This window comes from Ornithorhynchus anatinus, chromosome 1, assembly GCF_004115215.2.
Source record: "Ornithorhynchus anatinus isolate Pmale09 chromosome 1, mOrnAna1.pri.v4, whole genome shotgun sequence".
Classification (NCBI taxonomy): domain Eukaryota; kingdom Metazoa; phylum Chordata; class Mammalia; order Monotremata; family Ornithorhynchidae; genus Ornithorhynchus; species Ornithorhynchus anatinus.
Window position 1 is genome coordinate 174,042,541 of NC_041728.1, and position 20,610 is coordinate 174,063,150.

At 43.7% G+C, this 20,610-nt stretch overlaps 1 long non-coding RNA gene across 1 annotated transcript in view; it reads left to right on the forward strand.

Moving 5' to 3' along the window:
* The window catches only part of LOC114814685, a 50,275-nt gene that overhangs the window by 22,080 nt on the left and 7,585 nt on the right, over nucleotides 1-20,610 (forward strand). Inside the window, exon 2 of the long non-coding RNA XR_003762463.2 lies at nucleotides 17,512-17,597. This is a non-coding gene — a long non-coding RNA (uncharacterized LOC114814685). The remainder of the gene's footprint in view (nucleotides 1-17,511; nucleotides 17,598-20,610) is intronic.

A 20,610-nucleotide genomic window follows, 5' to 3' on the forward strand; every position in this document is an offset into this window, starting at 1 on the left:
CATGTTGGATTTAGGACTAAAGCAGGTAAAGTCAGAATGAGATATAGTTACTTTTCTTCTGGACAGGTCATGATCATTATGGAATCTATTAAGTGCTTAGTATGTGCTAAGCACTGGGGTATAAGATTATGAGATCAGATATAGTTCCTATCCCCATGGGTCCCCCAATCTTATCCCCATTTTTAGATGAGGGAACTGAGTCCTAGAGAGATTGAGGGACCTTATACATGTATAAGGTCACAGTAGGACAATGGTGGAAATAGGACTCAAATCGGGTTGCCTGACTCTTTCCAACGGGCCATTTGGGAGGTTGAGGAATACACTGTGGACTCCTTTTGAGAAGCAGCATGGCTCAGTGGCAAGATCCTGGGCTTGGAAGTCAGAGGTCATGGGTTCGAATTCCAGCTCTGTCACGTCATCTGTGACTGTAGGCAAATCACTTCACTTTTCTGGGCCTCAGTTGCCTCATCTGTAAAATAGGGATTAACTGTGAGCCTCACGCGGGACAACCTGATTACCCTCTATCTACCCCAGCACTTAGAACAGTGCTCTGCACCTAGTAAGCACTTAATAAATACCAGCATTATTATTATTATTATTATTATTATTACTTGCTTGGCTCTGACAAGGCTCAGGGACCACTGACTGGGGAGAAACAACTGGCCAAGAGATCCCAGAAGCGGGGTCCAAGGGGTGTAAGCACCAAATCAGCAAGTAGCTATGCTCCTAAACCACTCAAGAGCCTGGGAGTCAAAGGACCTGGGTTCTAATCCCAGCTCTGCCACTCGCCTGTTGCGAGATCACGGGCAAGTCACTTCACTTCTCTGGGCCTCAGCTGCCTCATCTGTAAAATGGGGGAGCGATGCTCCTTCTCCCTCCCGACTGTGAGCCCCATGTGGAAGTGGAACTGTCCAACATCATAATTTTGTGTCTATCTCAGATTTTAGTACAGTCCTTGGTGCACAGTCAGTGCTTCAGAAATAGCTCTATTATTATTCATTCATTCCTTCAATGGAATTTACTGAGCGATTACTGTGTGCAGAGCCATGTACTAAGTGCTTGAGCTTATCCTTTTTGAGCAACCCACAGATCCTCTTCCTAATGCTCAAAAGGGCATATAATATAATAATTATTATTATTATAATGGGGTTGAAGACTGTAAGCCCTACGTGGGACAACCTGATAACCTTGTATCTACTCCAGTGCTTAGAATAGGGCTTGGCAAATAGTAAGTGCTTAACGAATATCAACATTATTATTATTATTATTATTATTACTAGTATTGCTTAGTGGATAGAGCTTGGACCTGGGACTCGGGAGGCCCTGGGTTCTAAACCTGACTCCACCATGTGTCTGCTGTGTGACCTTTGGTAAGGCACTTCACTTCTCTGTGCCTCAATTACCTCATCTGTAAAGTGGTGATTAAAATTGTGAGCCCTGTATAGATCAGGGGCAGTGTCCAACCTGATTTGCTTGTATCTACCTCAGTGCTCAGAACAGTGATTAACACATAGTAAGCACTTAACAAATACCATCATTATTACTCCTCCTCCTCCACCTCCCCCCTTCTTCCTCTCCTACTAGAAGCTCCTGTAGTGTCAAAATATCAGGAGGAATATGGTGCTATAAATGGGCTATCTCTTCCATAGCAACTGCAATGAGTCACAGATAGGAAGATGGAGAAAACAGAAAATAAAATGAAGAAAAATTAAGATGAGAAGAATAAGCAGTGGATTTTCTTTGTTATTATCTTGGAGCTGGAACCTTTGGTTGCCAAAATGCATTTCTTGATATACTTTCATTTTTAAAAAGGAAAGACAATGTCTTTGAAGATGAAAAAAAAATCATCCATAATGATTATTTGTGTCAGGGCAACGGAGACAACCTTGATTCACGCTAGTTTTTATAATATGCCTGTGTTTTTCCTCCATGCTTTTATTAATGTCTTTTAATCAACACAGTTATCCTCCTGAGGTCTATTTTAATAATATCTTTCAGCACTTCAATTTAAGTTAAAAGAAGAAATTTCAAATGAAAAATATGCATTTGGTCCATCCAGTCCTTAATGTTTTATTAGAATATTTCTAACCCAATCATCCATGGGTGTCATAGCTGAGGGCAGCAGCTAAGTTTGCTGTGGCGGGGGATGCTATGGGAGATGGAGGTTAAAGGAGGAATGATGGTGGGGAAAAGGCTCGTAATTTCCCAGGGAAACTACTGGATTTTCAATTGATAATAATAATGATTATAACTGTGACATTTGTTAGCCCTTTTATGTGCCAGGCACCATACTAAGCACTAGGGTTAGTACAAGCAAATCGAGTTGGGCACAGTCCCTGTTCTACTTGGAACTCAGTCATAATCCTCATTTAACAGATCTGAGGCACAGAGAAATTAAGTGACTTGCCCAAGATTACGCAGCAGACAAATAGCAGAATCAGGATTAGAACTCTTGTCTTCTGACTACCAGGCCAGTGCTCTTTTTACTTGACACACTCCTGTTTTCCTGCTTGCTGTTTTTCAACTCTCACAATTTACTGCCAAATCCCACTGTTTCTTTCACGTACAATTCACTGCCAAATCCCCTCAGTTATTCACGGGCATGGGAGTCAGAGGTCGTGGGTTCTGATCCCGCCTCCGCCACTGGTCAGCGGTGTGACTTTGGGCAGGTCACTTAACTTCTCTGTGCCTCAGTTGCCTCAACTGTAAAATGGGGACTAGGACTGGAAGCCCCTTGTGGGACAATCTAATTACCTTGTATCTACTCCAGTTCTTAGAACAGTGCTTGGCACAGATTGAGTGCTTAACAAATACCATCATTATTATTCTACACTTCATTTCTTGATTCCTCCCCTTTCTCACCCCCAAGCTGCTAACACATGGACACAAGCTCTGGTCATAAAGTGACTAGATAATTTTATTTGAATCCTCACAGGTCTTCCAGTCTTCAGCTTCTCCCTCCAACCTATACTACATGTCTCTGCAAGGATCATTTTCTTGAAGTGTCTCTCCGAAGTGTCTCTCTTCTCTTCAAAATCAGCCCCAGTTTCCTGTCTCTCTCTGTATCAAACAAAACTCCCCACAGTCTGCTTCAAGGCTATCCACCATCTGGCTTCACCTTACCTTCCTATTATTTTGTTATTTTTCTTAATGGCATTTGTGAAAAATTTACTATGTGCCAAGCATTCTACTAAGCACTAGGGTAGATACAAGGTAATCAAGTCCCTCATGGGGTTCAGAGTCTAAGGAAGAAGGGAGAATAGATATTGAATTCCCATTTTTCAGAAGAGGTAACTGAGGCACAGAGAAACTAATTGACTAGCCTGAGGTCACATAACAGAAAAGTGATGGAGTTGGGATTAGAACCCAAGTTCTCTAACCCCAGCCCATACATTTTCCACAAGACCCTGTTGTTTCTCACAGTTTAAGAACTGATTGCTAGAATTTCTTCTTTGTGAGAGTGCTCAGATCAGGGAGAAAACATTTTCTGTTTTGTAACTGTTTGTTGGCCCAAGTTGTGTAGCAGCATGGTATTTAGAATTAGTCAGAAATTTTGTGCATGTAGGCAATAAATAAAGAGAAAGAGCACCTTTATCTTTTTCTGTATCCTTATAGAAAACATCATCATCAAATGCCAAAGAGTCATTTCAGATTCATAGAGACTTTATGGATTTATCCATAGAGATTTCTTGGTAAAAAATACAGAAGTGGATTATCAATGCCTTCTTTCACACGGTAAAAAGTCTCTGTCATTGTCTTTGATAATCATGGACCACAAGAGGCAGTTGAACTCTAATTTCTGATTGAATTTTCTATCTTGGATTACTTTGCCAGGTTGAAAAATCATCTTCTACTTGTAAGAGTACACTTAAACACTGCATCATTGACACAAAATGCATCTGGCATTTTTGCTAGTGAGACCTCACTTGCATCTAGTCAAGATCTGGGCTCTGGGAGCTTGGGAGACAGTGAGTTGAGTGTTCAGAATGCTTAACCAGAAGATTGGAAGGGAAGAAAGGCTGACCCCTGAACCTCCAACTGAGAGTTTTAAGACATAACAAATCCAACTTACACAGTCACTAAATTATTCTGATTCTACTTGGAGCAAATATTTTTATATAATAATAATAATAATTGTGGTATTTGTTAAGCACTTACTATGTGACAAACACTGTTCTAAGCACTGGGGTAGATGCAAGGTAATCAGGTTGGACACAGTCCCTGTCCCACATGTGACTCAAAATCAATTTTAATAATAATAACCGTGGTGTTTCTTAAGAGCTTAGCGTGGGCCAGGAACCGTACTAACCGCTGGGGTGGATACAAGCGAATTGGGTTGGACACAGTTCCTGTCCCACATGGGGCTCACAGTTTCAATCCCCATTTTACAGATGTGGTAACTGAGGCACTGAAAAGTGAAGTGACTTGCCCAAGGTCACACAGCAGACAAGTGGTAGAGCTGTCAACCTTCTGACTCTAAGGGCTGGGCTACAGCTGCTACTAAATGCTATTACTAATATTAGAATTACCAGTAAAACTACTATTACTAGTAATTCTTCTTCATCATCTCCTTCTTCTTATTTTTCTTCTTCTTCTTCTAATATTGCTATCACCAATGCCTCAAAAACCCCTATTCCTGCTTGCACCTCTGGTTCCATTTCCATTTCAAAGAAGGCAACACGGTTTAGTGGATAGAGCATGGGCCTGGGAGTCAGAAGGACCTGGGTTCTATTCTCAGTTCTGCCATTTGGCTGCTGTGTGACCTTAGGCAAGTAGCTTCACTTCTCTGGGCCTCAGGTACCTCATGTGTTAAATGGGGATTAAGATTGTGAGCCCCATGTGGGGCTTGCGCTGTGTCCAACCTGATTACCTTCTATAATAATAATAATGATGGTATTTGTTAAGACCTTACTATGTGCCGAGCACTGTTCTAAGCATTGGGGTAGATATTAGGTAATCAGGTCGTCCCACATGGGGCTCACAGTCTTAATCCCCATTTTACAGATGTGGTAACTGAGGCACAGAGAAGTTAAGTGGCTTGCCCAAGGTCACACAGCAAACAAGTGGCCGAGTCGGGATTAGAAGGCCTTCCCAGACTGAGCCTACTCCTTCCCCTCTCCTCCCCCTCCCTTCACACCCTCTGCTCCTGCCCCTTCCTCTCCCCTCAGCACTGTGCTCATTTGTATATATTATTTTTTTACCCTATTTATTTTGTTAATGATGTGTATATCTCCTTGATTCTATTTATCTTGATGATGTCTTGTTTTGTTTTGCTTTGTCGTCTGTCTCCCCCGTTTAGACTGTGAGCCCGTCATTGGGCCAGGATTGTCTCTATTTGTTGCCGAATTGTACATTCCAAACGCTTAGTATAGTGCTCTGCACATAGTAAGCACTCAATAAAAAATATTGAATGAATGAATGAATGAACACACATTCTCTGACTCCCAAGCCTGTTCTCTTTCCACTGAGCCATGCCGCTTCTCTAAATACTATCTACTCTATTCTAACAGAACAGTGCCTGACACAGAGTAAATGCTTAACAAATACCATAAAGAAAAAGATCCTCCCTGAAGCGTGAACTCAGCCCCTCCTTGGGATGTGAGGATCCTGGTTTATGTCCATTCCCCAGTTGAGGCACCAAGCCTACACTCAACAACTGCTTGCAGTCCAAAGACCACAAACTCTCCCCTAAAGTCCTGGTATCTTCAAGGACCTCCCTCCAAGCTCGGGGGAACGAAGGGTGCAATCGCATCTTGTCTTCTTTTCTGATTCTGCTCTAAAGCCATGAGTGGGGCAGACTAACTCTGCTGCCCTTCTAGTGGATCAGTTAACCAATCATATTTATTGAGCCCTTACTATGTATAGAGCACTATACTAAGCACTTGGGAGAGTACAATTTGACAGAATTAGTGGACACGTTCCCTGCCCATAATGACCTTACAGTCTAAAGAGGGAGATAGACATCAGTAAGAATAAATATGGTATTTATAACACAATTTAAAGATACGAATGTAATAATAATGTTGGTATTTGTTAAGCACTTACTATGTGCCGAGCACTGTTCTAAGCGCTGGAAAGTGATGTGGGGTTGGGGGTGGGGAGAATATCAAGTGTCCCAAAATCTCAGATTGGGGTGCATATACACCGCAGAAGGGATTAGCTTCAAAGCTCTCCATCACCTTGCCCCTTCCTACCTCACCTGCCTTCTCTCCTTCTACAGCCCAGCGTGCACACTCTGCTCTTCTTTTGCTGCTCACCTCCTCATGGTGACTCATTCTTGCTTGTCCCACCATCGGCCCCTGGCCCACATCCTACCTCTGGCCTGGAATGCCCAACCTCCTCACATCCACCAAACTAGCACACTTCCCCCCATCAAAGCCTTACTGAAAGCTCGCCTCCTCCAGGAGGCCTTCCCGGACTAAGCCCCCCTTTTCCTCTGCTCCCCTGCCCCTCCCTATTTCCCCCATTCTCTCCCTCTGCTTTACAGCACTTGTGTGTGTAAGAGTACACATTTATTATTCAATTTATTTTACTAATGATGTGTATATATCTATAATTCTATTTATTTACATTGATGCTGTTGATGCCTGTTTACTTGTTTTGATGTCTGTCACCCCCTTCTAGACTATGAGCCTTTTGTGGGCAGGGATTGTCTCTATTTGTTCCTGAATTGTACTTTCCAAAAGCTTAGTACAGTGGTCTGCCTACAGTAAGCGCTCAATAAATACGATTGAATGAATGATTGAAAGAATGAATGATTGAGAGTTTGCTGAGGAAAAGAGGGCTTAACTGGGGAAGGTCTCTTGCAGGAGATTTTATCTTAGTAAAGCTTTGAGAGTGGAGGGAGTGGTGGTCTAACATATTTGGAGGGGGAGGGAGTTCCCGTAGTAATTTTTTACCAAACTCCTCACCTAGCGCTCATGGCAGGGTGCATCTATTCTACCTATTTCATGACCAGTGGTTTTCAGTTGTGGAGTAGGATAATAATAATAATGACAATAATAATAGTGGTATTTGTTAAATGCTTACTATGTGCAAAACACTGTTTTAAGTGCTGGGGGGATACAAGGTGATCAGGTTGTCCCACCTGGGGCTCACAGTCTTAATCCCCATTTTACAAATGAGGGAACTGAGGCACAGAGAAGTTAAGTGATTTGGCCAAAGTCACACAGCTGGCAAGTGGCACAGCTAGGATTCAAACCCATGACCTCTGACTCCCAAGCCCGGACTCTTTCCACTGAGCCATGCTGCTTCTCTAATAATCAATAATAGTATACATAGCAAAGATGTTCTTCCCCTTGACTCTATTTATTGCCATTGTTCTTGTCTGTCCATCTCCCCCGATTAGACTGTAAGCCCGTCAAACGGCAGGGACTGTCTCTATCTGTTGCCGACTTGTTCATTCCAAGCACTTAGTACAGTGCTCTGCACATAGTAAGCGCTCAATAAATACTATTGAATGAATGAATGACCCTTACTGAGGGCAGCTCATTGTACCAAGTACTTGGAAACGATCAATGCAGCTTGGGGACGCAGCATAGAGTAGTTCATAGAGCACGGGGCTGGGAGTTGGTAGGTCATGGGTTCAAATCCCGCCTCTACCACTTGTCTGCTGTGTGACCTTAGGCAAGTCACTTCACTTCAGTTACCTCTTCTGTAAAATGGGGAATAAGACTGTGAGTCCTTCGTGGGACAGGGACTGTGTCCAAACCGATTTGCTCGTACCAACACCAGCGCTTAGTATAGTGCCTGGCACATAGTAAGTGCTTTACGAATACAGTAATTATTATTATTATTATTGTTATCAATAGAAGCAACAGAAACAGCATCGCCTAATGAAATAGACAAGGGTCCGTTAGTCACAAAAAGCAGGGTTTTAATCCTGGCTCTACCACTTGTCTTCTCTATGACCCTGGTCAAGTCACTCCACCTTCTCTGTGAAGTGGTGGGACAGGGACTGGGTCCAGTCCAATTTACTTGTATTCACCCCTGGGCTCAGTACAGTGAGTGGCCCGTGGGAAGTGCTTAGCAAATACAATCATTTATTGCTATCATTATTATCATTATGTCTAGGCCAGGGAACCCCGAATAAGCAAGTTGGGTAAGGCAAGATTATGAAACAGTGAGGTGCCACAGAACCACTTAGTACTACTAAAATTTGTTGTGGAAAGCTTCAGGAAAAGAGCATAGTTCACCAGTATGTGAGGAGAACCACATCACCCATTCAATCTTGGAACTATGAGGCCACGACTTGGATCCACATGGTGACATAGTGAAGACTGCTTCTGGGTAGCTCTCCAAGAGTGGTCTAATGGATAGAGCCCAGAAATAAGAATCAGAAGCCCTGGGTTCTCATCCCAGCTCTGCCCCTTGTCTGCTGTGTGACCTTAGGTGAGTCTTTTCACGTCTCTCTGCCTCGGTTTCCTTCCTTCATTGGTTCATTCCATCTCCATCGCATTTACTGAGCACTTCCTGTGTGCAGAGCTCTGTATTAAGCACTTGAGAGAGTACACTATAACAAAAAACAGACACATTGTCTGCTCACAACAAGCTTACAGTGTAGAGGGGGGAGACAAACATTAATATAAATAAATAAATTGCAGATATATACATAGGTGCTATATGTATACTTGGGCATAAGTGCTCTGTAAAATGGGGGATTAAATATCTGTCATCCTCCCTTTTATACTGTGATCCCCATATGGAACAGAGACAATGTCCTATTTGACTGTAGCTTTAATCACTTAACAAATACTACAATTTCAATTATTTTCGAAAGAAACCACTTGGAGGGATATTGAAGCCGCGTGGTTCAGTGGAAAGAGCACGGGCTTGAGAGCCAGAGGTCATGGGTTCAAATTCCGGCTCTGCCACTTGTCAGCTGTGTGACTGTGGACAAGTCACCTAACTTCTCAGTGCCTCAGTTCCCTCATCTGTAAAATGGGTATTAAGACTGTGAGCCTCACGTGGGACAACCTGATTACCCTGTACCTACCCCAGTGCTTAGAACAGTGCTCTGCACATAGTAAGCGCTTAACAAATAACATCATTATTATTGTGTGGCTCAGTGTAAAGAGCCCGGGCTTGGGAGTCAGAGGTCATGGGTTCAAATTCTGGCTCTGCCATTTGTCAAGCTGTGTGACTGTCAGCAAGTCACTTCACTTCCTCTGTTCCTCAGTTACCTCATCTGTAAAATGCGGATTAAGACTGTCTGCCTCACGTGGGACAAACTGATTACCCTGTATCTACCCCAGCACTTAGAACAGTGCTCTGCACATAGTAAGCTCTTAACAAATACCAACATTATTATTATTGTACCAACATTCCTAGAGTAGGTGCCGGGGGCTTTCCTCACAGATTGGTCCTTGGAAAACCTAGTTGTTGCCTCAGTGATCTGACAGTAGTTGCACAATCAATTAATCAAGAGTATTTATTGCCAAGCATTGTACTCAGGACTTGGATAAATCCCAACATGAGCTGCTGACTTCCAGTTTTTTGCCTTCTGGCTTAGCATTTGGGAAAATGAGTACTTAGTTCCTTCTGGGAACCAGATTCTCTCTGTAGAGATATTTCCCTGATTCCCCTCTAACATCCTATTTGCCCTTAAATACCTACCTCTCTGCAATCTAAACTCCTTTGTAGATTTATCTGTTCATCTGCAGATGGCTGGTTGTGTCAGGGTTCATATTTTATCTGGAAAGGTGCTAGAGATGTTACCGATGCTCTTTAACTTGATATGTTTTTGTAATTGGCTGTGTACCCCTTAAGCACTTTGATACTCGACCCAGGCCTATGGCACTTATATTTATCTCCTTATACCCTACTATTTCCTGTATCTGTAATTTATTTTACTGTCAGTCTCTCCCTATAGACTGTAAGTTCCCTGTGGGCAGGGTTTACACCTACCAAATCTACTATAATTCATTTTCCCAAGTGCTTAGCAGAGTGCTCTGCATGCAGTATATGCTCAATAAATTATCTCGTCTTATGCCATGGAGTCATCTCTGACCCATAGCGACACCATGGACATCTTTCCCAGAACGGCCTGCTCTCCATATCGTTCTGATTGTGGATCCAGAGAGTTTTCTTGGTAAAACAAACCAGAAGTGGTTTACCTTTTCCTCCTCTTGCGCAGTAAACTTGAGTCTCCGCCCTCGACTCTCTCCCATGCTGCTGCTGCCCAGCACAGGAGAGTTTTGACTTTTAGCAGATCACCTTCCGCTTGCCAAGCTTGGAATGGAATGGGTAGGCCTCTGCTTGACTCTCCCTCCCATAGTCAAGACTGGTAGAGTACTGGAAGGTACTGAAAGAATGCTACCCTGAGAGGGATGTTCAATAAATACCATAGATTAACTGATTGATTGCATGAGTATAAAACACCCAGGAAAGTGTTTTGCATGTCTGGGCTCTTTTATTATTATCAATAATTGATAATAACTATAATACAATTATAATATGTATGCAATATAGTGATTGATAATAATTAATAATGATAATACTCATAGTAATTGTGGTATTTGTTAAGCACTTACTATGTGCCAGGCAGAGCACTGAGTGTTGGAGTAGATACAAGCAAAGCAGGTTAGACTGAATCCCTCTCTCACATGGGGCTCACAGTCTTAATCCCCAATTTACAGATGAGGTTACTGAAGCACAGAGAAGTGAAGTGATTTTCCCAGGGTCACGCAGCAGGCAATTGGCAGAATCAGAATAAGAACCCAGGTCCTGCTGACTCCCAAGCCCATGCTCTATCCACAAGGCCATGTTGTCTTTCTTAGAAATATAATTTGATAACACTGATAATGCTTTTCCCTCTGGCTACTCCACCTAAATATCAGTACATTGACTAGAAAGGAGAGTCCCTCAAATCAATCAATTAATCATGTTTAATGAGCACTGACTGTGTACAGAACACTGTACTAAGCCCTTGGGGGTATACAATATAACAATATATAATATATATTAGACACATTACCTGCCCTCAACAAACTTTCAGTCCAGAGGGGAGAAAGACATTAATATAAATGCTATTGAAAATGCTCATTCCAGTTTGTTCAACTTCAGCTTTATTCCATTCATTCATTCATTTAATCGTATTTATTGAGCACTTACTCTGTGCAGAGCACTGTATTAAGTACTTAGCACTATACTAAGCACTTAATTGTCCTGATGATCTTTCTGACCACCAACCTCCTGCTTTTGCTGAACCCCCTGGGTGTTTGCCATTCATTCATTCAATCATATTTATTGAGTGTTTACTCTATGCAAAACACTGTACTAAGCACTTGACAGTCAAGAACATTGAATCACTTGTCATATGAATCAGGAATCAGTAAATCAGTAAAATACTATTTCCAGTTTATGAACATGGAGAACACATGTTGAAAGGAGAATGTCACTGTTCAGATCTCAGGGGCTGTAGGAGGAGGAAAGCAAGAAAATCTTATGGGAAGTGGGTTTAATTCAAGAGAAATGTTTACTTATTTAAAACACTCATTCCTGTTTAAGTGTAATAAACAGGGACAACCTCCAAAAGTAACACCGTGAACTGCAAACAAGAGATAACATGGTTGTTTCTCTGAAGACTATTTTCAACATGGCTCTTGTTAGAACTTTTCTTTCCTAATTAGAAATGTAACTCTGCTAGCTCTATTTTTCCTCTCCTATTGAACACCATGGCACACGAGTACTTTACCAGGATAAATTTACCAGTTCAAACTGCCTGGAGATGATGATGATGATGATTACCACATCCATCCAAGCACTTATTCTATCCTGCCTTGATTACTGTATTTATTCTCCTTGCTGACCTCCCTGCCTCCTGTCTCTCCCCACTCCAGTCCATATATTGCTCTGCTGCCCAGATCATTTTTTCACAGAAAAGTTCAGGCCATGTTTCCCCACTCCTCAAGAACCTCCAGTAGTTGCTTATCCACCTCTGCATCAAACAGAAACTCCTCACCATTGGCTTTAAAACAGTCACCTGGCCCCCTTCCTACCTCACCTCGCAGCTCTCCTACAATAACCCAGCCTGCACACTTTGCTCCTCTAACCTGAACCCTCTCCCTCTTCATATCTGAAAGTACAGTAACTCTCTACTGCCCTTCAAAGCCTTATTGAAAGCACATCTCCTCCAAGAGGCCTTCCCTGATTAAGCCCTCCTATCTTCTCCCACTCCCTTCTTCGTCACCCTGACTGGCTCCCTTTATTCATTCCCCTTCCCAATAATAATAATAATAATGTTGGTATTTGTTAAGCGCTTACTATGTGCAGAGCATTGTTCTAAGCGCTGGGGTAGACACAGGGGAATCAGGTTGTCCCACATGGGGCTCACAGTCTTAATCCCCATTTTACAGATGAGGGAACTGAGGCACAGAGAAGTTAAGTGACTTGCCCACAGTCACACAGCTGACAAGTGGCAGAGCTGGGATTCGAACTCACGAGCCCTGACTCCAAAGCCCATGCTCTTTCCACTGCGCCACGCTGCTTCTCCCAACCCCACAGCACTTCTATACATATCCTTAATTAATTATTTGTATTAATAATAATGGTATTTTGTTAAGCGCATACATATGTCAGGCACTGTACAAACCACTGGGGTGGATACAAGCAAATTGTGTTGGACACAGTCCCTGTCCCACGCAGGGCTCACAGTCTCAATTCCCATTTTACAGATGAGGTAACTGAGGCACAGAAAGTAAAGTGATTTGCCCAAGGTCACACAACGGACAAGTGACTGAACCAGGATTAGAACCCATGCCCTTCTGAATTCCAGGCCCTTGGTCAATTCACTATGCCATGCTGTTTCTACACAATATTAGTGTCCGTCTCCCCTTCCAGACTATAGGCTCGCTGTGGGTTGGGAATGGTCCATTATTATATTGTTCTTTACCAAGCACATAGTACAGTGTTCTACATACAGTGAACACTCAATAAATATGATCGATGCCTGATGATGATGATGACGATGATGATATGTTCAGTGGTATAATTCTTTGCTTATTGTGTGCAGAACACTGTACTAAGCAGTTGATGATGATGGTGTTCAGTAGAGAAGCAGTATGGTCTAGTGGAAAGAGCATGTGTCTGGGAGTAAGAATAATAATAATAATAATAATAGTATTTGTTAAGCCCTTACTATATGCCAAGCCCTGTTCTATGTGCTGGGGTAGATACAAGGTAGATATGTGGGGCTCATAGTCTTAATCCCTGAAACAGTACAGTGGTATGCCCACAGTAAGCGCTCAATAAATACAATTGAATGAATTGTATTATCCCCATTTTACTGGTGAGGGAACTGAGGCACAGAGAATTTAAATGGCTTGCCCAAGGTCTCAGAGCAGACAACTGATGGAGGGGGACTAGAACTTATGTCCTTTTACTACCAAGTCTGTCCTCTTTCCATTAAGTCACACTGCTTCTCTGCAGACCTTGGTTCTAATCCCTCATCGACACCCATGCCCGTCACCCCCGCCAATTGTTCTGGACCTTTAACTATCTCCTTAGGCCCCCTGTTGGCTTCCTTCCCCTCCACTCTACCGAGACTGCTCTCTCTAAGGTCACCCATGACTTCCTTCTTGCCAAATCCAATGGCTCCTACTCCATTCTAATCCTCCTTGACCTCTCTGTTGCCTTGGACACTGTCGACCATCCCCTCCTCCTCCATACCTTATCTCACCTTGGCTTCACGGACTCTGTCCTCTCCTGGTTCTCCTCTTACCTCTCTGGCCGATCATTCTCAGTCTCCTACGCTGGAGCCTCCTCCCCCTCCCATCCTTTAACTGTTGGAGTTCCTCAAGGGTCAGTTCTTGGCCCTCTTCTGTTCTCCATTTACACTCACTCCCTCGGTGAACTCATTCGCTCTCACGGCTTTGACTACCATCTCTACGCAGATGACACGCAAATCTACATCTCCGCCCCTGTCCTCTCCCCCTCCCTTCAGGCTCGCATCTCCTCCTGCCTCCAGGACGTCTCCACCTGGATGTCGGCCCGCCACCTAAAGCTCAACATGAGCAAGACTGAGCTCCTCATCTTCCCTCCCAAACCTGGTCCTCTCCCACACTTCTCTATCACCTTGGATGGCACGACCATCCTTCCCGTCTCTCAGGCCCGCAATCTCGGTGTCATCCTTGACTCATCTCTCTCGTTCACCCCACACATCCTATCCGTTACCAAGACCTGCCGGTTTCACCTCTACAATATCGCCAAGATCCGCCCTTTCCTCTCCACCCAGACGGCTACCTTACTGTTACAGGCTCTCGTTATATCCCGGCTAGACTACTGTGTCAGCCTTCTCTCTGACCTCCCTTCCTCCTCTCTCGCCCCGCTCCAGTCTATTCTTCACTCCGCTGCCTGGCTCATCTTCCTGCAGAAACGATCTGGGCATGTCACTCCCCTTCTTAAACAACTCCAGTGGTTGCCTATCGACCTCCACTCCAAACAAAAACTCCTCACTCTAGGCTTCAAGGCTCTCCATCACCTTGCCCCTTCCTACCTCTCCTCCCTTCTCTCTTTCTACCCCCCACCCCGCATGCTCCGCTCCTCTGCCGCCCACCTCCTCACCGTCCCTCGGTCTCGCCTATCCCGCCGTCGACCCCTGGGCCACGTCCTCCCGCGGTCCTGGAACGCCCTCCCTCCTCACCTCCGCCAAACTGATTCTCTTTCCCTCTTCAAAACCCTACTTAAAACTCACCTCCTCCAAGAGGCCTTCCCAGACTGAGCTCCCCTTCACCCTCTATTCTCTCTATCACCCCCCCCCCCCGTCACCTCTCTGAAGCTTAACCCTCTTTTCCCCCATCTGCCTCTGCTCCTCCCCCTCTCCCTTCCCATCCCCTCAGCACTGTACTCGTCCGCTCAACTGTATATATTTTCATTACCCTATTTATTTTGTTAATGAAATGTACATCGCCTTGATTCTATTTAGTTGCCATTGTTTTTACAAGATGTTCTTCCCCTTGACTCTATTTATTGCCATTGTTCTCGTCTGTCCATCTCCCCCGATTAGACTGTAAGCCCGTCAAACGGCAGGGACTGTCTCTATCTGTTGCCGACTTGTTCATCCCAAGCGCTTAGTACAGTGCTCTGCACATAGTAAGGGCTCAATAAATACTATTGAATGAATGAATGAATGAATAATCCTGGATCTGCCACTTGCCTGCTGTGTGAACCTGGATAAATCAGTTAACTTCTCTGCCAGTTTCCTCATCTGTAAAATGTGGATTCAATACGTCTTCTCCCTCATATTTAGAAAGTGACCATTGCTTGGGGAAGGGACTGTGCTTAACCTGTGCTTAACTGTGCTTGGAGAAGCAGTGTGGCTCAGTGGAAAGAACGTGGGCTTGGAAGTCAGAGGTCATGGGTTCTAATCCCGGCTAGTCAGCCGCTAGTCAGCTGTGTGACCTTGGGCAAGTCACTTAACTTCTCTGTGCCTCAGTTACCTCATCTGTCAAATGGGGATTAAAACTGTGAGCCCCACGTGGGACAACCTGGTCACCTTGTATCCCCCAGCACTTAGAACAGTGCTTCGTACAAAGTAAGCACTTAACAAATACCACAATTTATTATTTATTTAACCTGTATAACTGTATTTATACAGTGCTCAGCACATTGTAAGCCCTTGACTGATACCCCTATCATTATCATTATTATTTTTCATTAAGCACGTACTATCGGCTAAGCTCTGTTCCAAGCGCTGGGGAAGGTACAAAATAATTAGATCAGACACAACCCCTGTCCTAAATAGGGCTCACAGTCTAAGAGGGAGAGGGATTCAGCTGTATTCCTATTTCACAGTCTAAGAGAGAGAGGGATTCAGCTGTATTCCTATTATATCTAATATGCCATCTCACTGAACTTTCTACCTCCTGCCTCTCCCCACTCCAGTCCATTCTTTACTCTGTCTGGATCATTTTTCTACAAAAAACATTTAGTACCATCCCCAGTCCTCCAGTGGTCCAACCTAAATTCCTGGTGAATCACCTTGCCTCCACTGATTTCACTGATCTCTTAATACACCTAAGCCCACACACTTCGCTTCTCTATTGCTAACTTGCGCACTGTATCTCAAACTCACCTCTCTCTCTCTGTCAGCCCTTTTCCCACACCCTTTCTCTGGCCTGGAACTCCTTTCTCCTCCATGTGTGACAGACCACCACTGTCCCCACCTTCAAAGCTTAATTAAGGTCGCATCTCCTCCAAGAGGCCTTCCCTGATTAAGCCCTCTTTTCCTGATTCCCTCTTCCTTTTCTGTTGTTTACGTGCTTGAAGGTGTACACTTTAGCCCTTGATATCCACCCCACCCTCAGCCCCACAGTACTTATGTACTTATCTGTACATGTATAGATTGGAAGAGCAACATGGCTAGTGGAAAGAGAATTGGCCTAGGAGTCAGATGCCCTAGATTCTATTTCCAGTTCTGCCAGCTGCCTGTGTGACCTGGGGCAAGTCACTTCACTTCTTTTTGGGTCAGTTTCCCCATCCGTGAAATGGGGATTCAGTTCCTTTGTTCTTCCTACTCTGACTGGGGGCCCCATGTGGGTCAGGGACTGTGACTGACGTGATTAACCCCAATGCTTAGAACAATGCTTAGCACATAATAAGCACTAAAGAAATATAATAAGAATCTATAATTTCCATATTTATATTAGTGTCTCTCTCTCCCTCTAGAATGTAAGTTTAATGTGGGCAGGGAACCTGTCTCTCAACTCTGTTATATTTTACTCTCCCAAGTGTTTAGTATCATGCTCTGCACACAGTGAGCGATCAATACATTCTACTGCTTGATTAGTAGATAAACAGTGTGGCAGAATGGATAGAGCACAAGCCTGGTAGAAAGACGGTCACAGGTTCTAATCCTGAATCTGCCACTTGCCTGCTGTGTGACCTTGGGCAAGTCACTTCACTTCTCTGGGCCTCAGTTACCTCATCTGTAAAATGGGGTTTGAGACTGTGAGTCCCATGTGGGACTGGGATTGTGTCCAACCTGATTTGCTTGTATCCACCCCAGCATTTAATGCAGTGCCTGGCACACAGTAAGTGCTTAGCAAATACCAATCCAACACTTAGACAGTACCTGGCACATAACAATTACCATCTTTATATTTACAGATGATAAAACTAAGGCCCAGAGAAGTTAAGTGACTTACTTGCCCAAGGTCACGCAGCAGGCAAGTGTCATAGCTGGGGCGAGTTTACAGGTTTCCTGACTCCTGATCCTGTGATTTTCCCAAAAGCCTCGAATGGGGATACACACATATTTGATTCCTGGATTCCTTGGCTGGCAAAAGACCCTGTAAATTCCCAGATGCTAACCCCTTGCCTCCAGGCAGGGCTACATATTAAGAAGCTCTGAGAGATTGATTTCCACATTTTCATTTAACTACATTTAATGATCTAACTAATATAACTATATATAATTAGTCTATTTATAAATGTATTGGTATCTTAGAGTCTTTGTTCAACAATTTTGCCCTATGTTGAATTTCTTCATGTTTCATACTTGTTCTTTCCTAGATTTTGAGCCCCTCAAGGAACAGGATCCATGTCTAAATCCCACTTCTATAGTCTTTCCCAGAGTTTAGCACCATGCCCTGCACAGAGTAAGTACTTAACTTCTATTACTGTTGTGGCTTTGATTCCCTATTCATTTTTGTCTGCCTCCATGATTAGACTGAAAACCACTTGAGGACAGGGACTGCATGCCTTTCTATGGTTGTGTTCTTCCACGCACATAGGAAGCACTTGCAGTACAGTAATAATAATAATAATAATGCTATTTGTTACGTGCTTAGTATGTGCAAAGCACTGTTCTAAGCGCTGGGGGGGATACAAGGTGATCAGGTTGTCTCACGTGGGGCTCACAGTCTTAATCCTCATTTTACAGATGAGAGAACTGAGGCACAGAGAAGTGATTTGCCCAAAGTCACACAGCCGACAAGCGACAGAGCTGGGATTAGAACCCATAATTTCTGACTCCCAAGCCTGTGCTCTTTCCACTGAGCCACGCTGCTTCTCTAGCAGTATCTAGCATTTATTAGCCAGTCAAAAAGTTAACTGATTAAGCAGTTCCAAAAATGTTGCCTTGCCATCATTTTGATTCTCTGGTTAATGCATTCCAATTCTCACAAGTCTCACAATGAGATTTTCCTTTACACCCACACATTCCTCTCTCGATTTCTCTCCTACCTTCTTGGCTACTCTGTTTCCGTCTCTTCCACTGTTTCTTCTTCCATCCCTCATTAGGATTACCAAATTAGGGGTAATTCATTCATTCCATCGTATTTATTGAGCACTTACTGTGTGCAGAGAACACTGTACTAAGCGCTTGGAAGTGTTCAATACCACAGTGAACAGACACAGTTCCCCGCTCACAACGAATTTATAATCTACTGGTGGTCCAAAGGGTTGTATTCTGCACCCTCTTTAGTTCTCGCTTTTTACCATAGCCCTTATGTATGTGTTCTTATGCTCTGCTTTTCCCCCCATCTGTAATTTATTTTAATGTTCATTTTTTCCTGTAGACAGGGCATGGATTCCTTTTACCAACTCGATTCTATTGTACTCTCCCAAGTGCTTAGCACTGTATTCTGTACACAGTAAGCATTCAGTAAAAACCGTTGTTTAGTTGATTGATTGATTGATTTATTACTGACTTCCTCAGAGAGTTTGTCTACCCTCGATCTTCAGATCTTCAGTTTACCACCTTTGTGTGGATAACTCCTGAATCTGTTCCTTTAACCCTAACCTCTCTACCCAGTATGGTAAAAATTGAAGTCAAACAATCGATTTCATTAATTGAGTTCTTACTGGCTTCAAGGCTCTCCATCACCTTGCCCCCTCCTCCCTCTCCTCCCTTCTCTCTTTCTACTGCCCACCCCACACGCTCCGCTCCTCTGCCACCCACCTCCTCACCGTCTCCCATTCTCGCCTATCCCGCCGTCGACCCCTGGGCCACATCCTCCCGCGGTCCTGGAATGCCCTCCCTCCTCACCTCTGCCAAACTAATTTTCTTCCTCTCTTCAAAACCCTACTTAAAGCTCACCTCCTCCAAGAGGCCTTCCCAGACTGAGCTCCCCTTTTCCCTCTGCTCCCTCTGCTCCCCCTACTCCCCCACCTCTCCTCAGCTAAGCCCTCTTTTCCCCCCTTTCCCTCTGCTCCTCCCCCTCTCCCTTCCCCTCCCCCCAGCACTGTACTCGTCCGTATCAACTGTATATATTTTCATTACCCTATTTATTTTGTTAATGAGATGTACATCACCCTAATTCTATTTATTTGCTATTGTTTTAATGAGATGTTCATCCCCTTGATTTTATTTATTGCTATTGTTTTTGTCTGTCTGTCTCTCCGATTAGAGTGTAAGCCCGTCAAAGGGCAGGGACTGTCTCTATCTGTTACCAATTTGTATATTCCAAGTGCTTAGTACAGTGCTCTGCACATAGAAAGCGCTCATTAAATACTATTGAATGAATGCAGAGCACTGACCTAAGAACTTGGAAGAGTACAAGACAACAGAATTAACAGACATGTTTCCTGCTCATACAATCTTGATCTTGTGCCTAGAGGGACTTAGAGTGTAGAGTCCTCATCTTCCCTCCCAAATCCTAACTTTCCCAGGTAACACCACCATCCTCCCTTATCCTGAAATGGGCAAACTTTGCACTGTACTGGATTCCGTGGTCTCTTACCCCAGCCTGACTCTCCGTTTCTTCCAAGTTTACCTTCTCATTATGCCTCCTTCTAGAATTTCCCACCTACAACCCTCACCTTTCTTCCACCTAGGACTCCCTCTCCCTCCAAATCTGACAAAACCCAGCTGTTCTGTCTTCAATACCCTTCTGAAATCCCACTTTCACTCCAAGACTTTCCCCAAATAATTTTCCTCTTCATTATCATTTCAGCACTTCTACCTTCATTACCTCTTGCTGAGATCTGTACATATTTATTTACATATTTGAGCACCTTAATTTGTAGATGATTTTATACTTGTGTTCCCTCTAAACTAGTGAGTACCTGTGGACAGGGATTCAGTCTGCATGATCTAGTGGATAGAGCACGGGCCTGGGAGCCAGAAGGACTCTGCCACCTATCAGCTGTGTAACCTTGGGCAAGTCACTTTATTTCTCTGTGGATCAATTACCTCATATGTAAAATGGGGATTAAAATTGTGAGTCCCCTGTAGGGCAGAGACTGTTTCCAGCTGGTAACCTTCTATCTACCTTAGTTCTTAGCACAATGCCTGGCACATAGTAAGTACTTGACAAATAACAGTATTATTATTATTATCATTATAATACTCTCCCAAGTGCTTCGTATGCAGTGTTCTGCAAACAATATCACTCAGTTTATTGATCAGTCATACATATTGAGTGCTTACTGTGGGAAGAATATTATACTGAGCACTTGAGAGAGTACAATATAATAGAGTTATTAGATACATTCCCTGACCACAATGAGCTTATAGTCTAGAGCAGGAGACAGACATTAATATAAATCCATAAAGTAGAGCTGTGGGGCTGAGGGAGAGGTAAATGAAGGGATCAAATCAAAGTGCAAGGGTAATGCGGAAGAGAGTGGGAGTGGAGGAAATGAGAGCCTAGTATGGGAAGGCCTCTT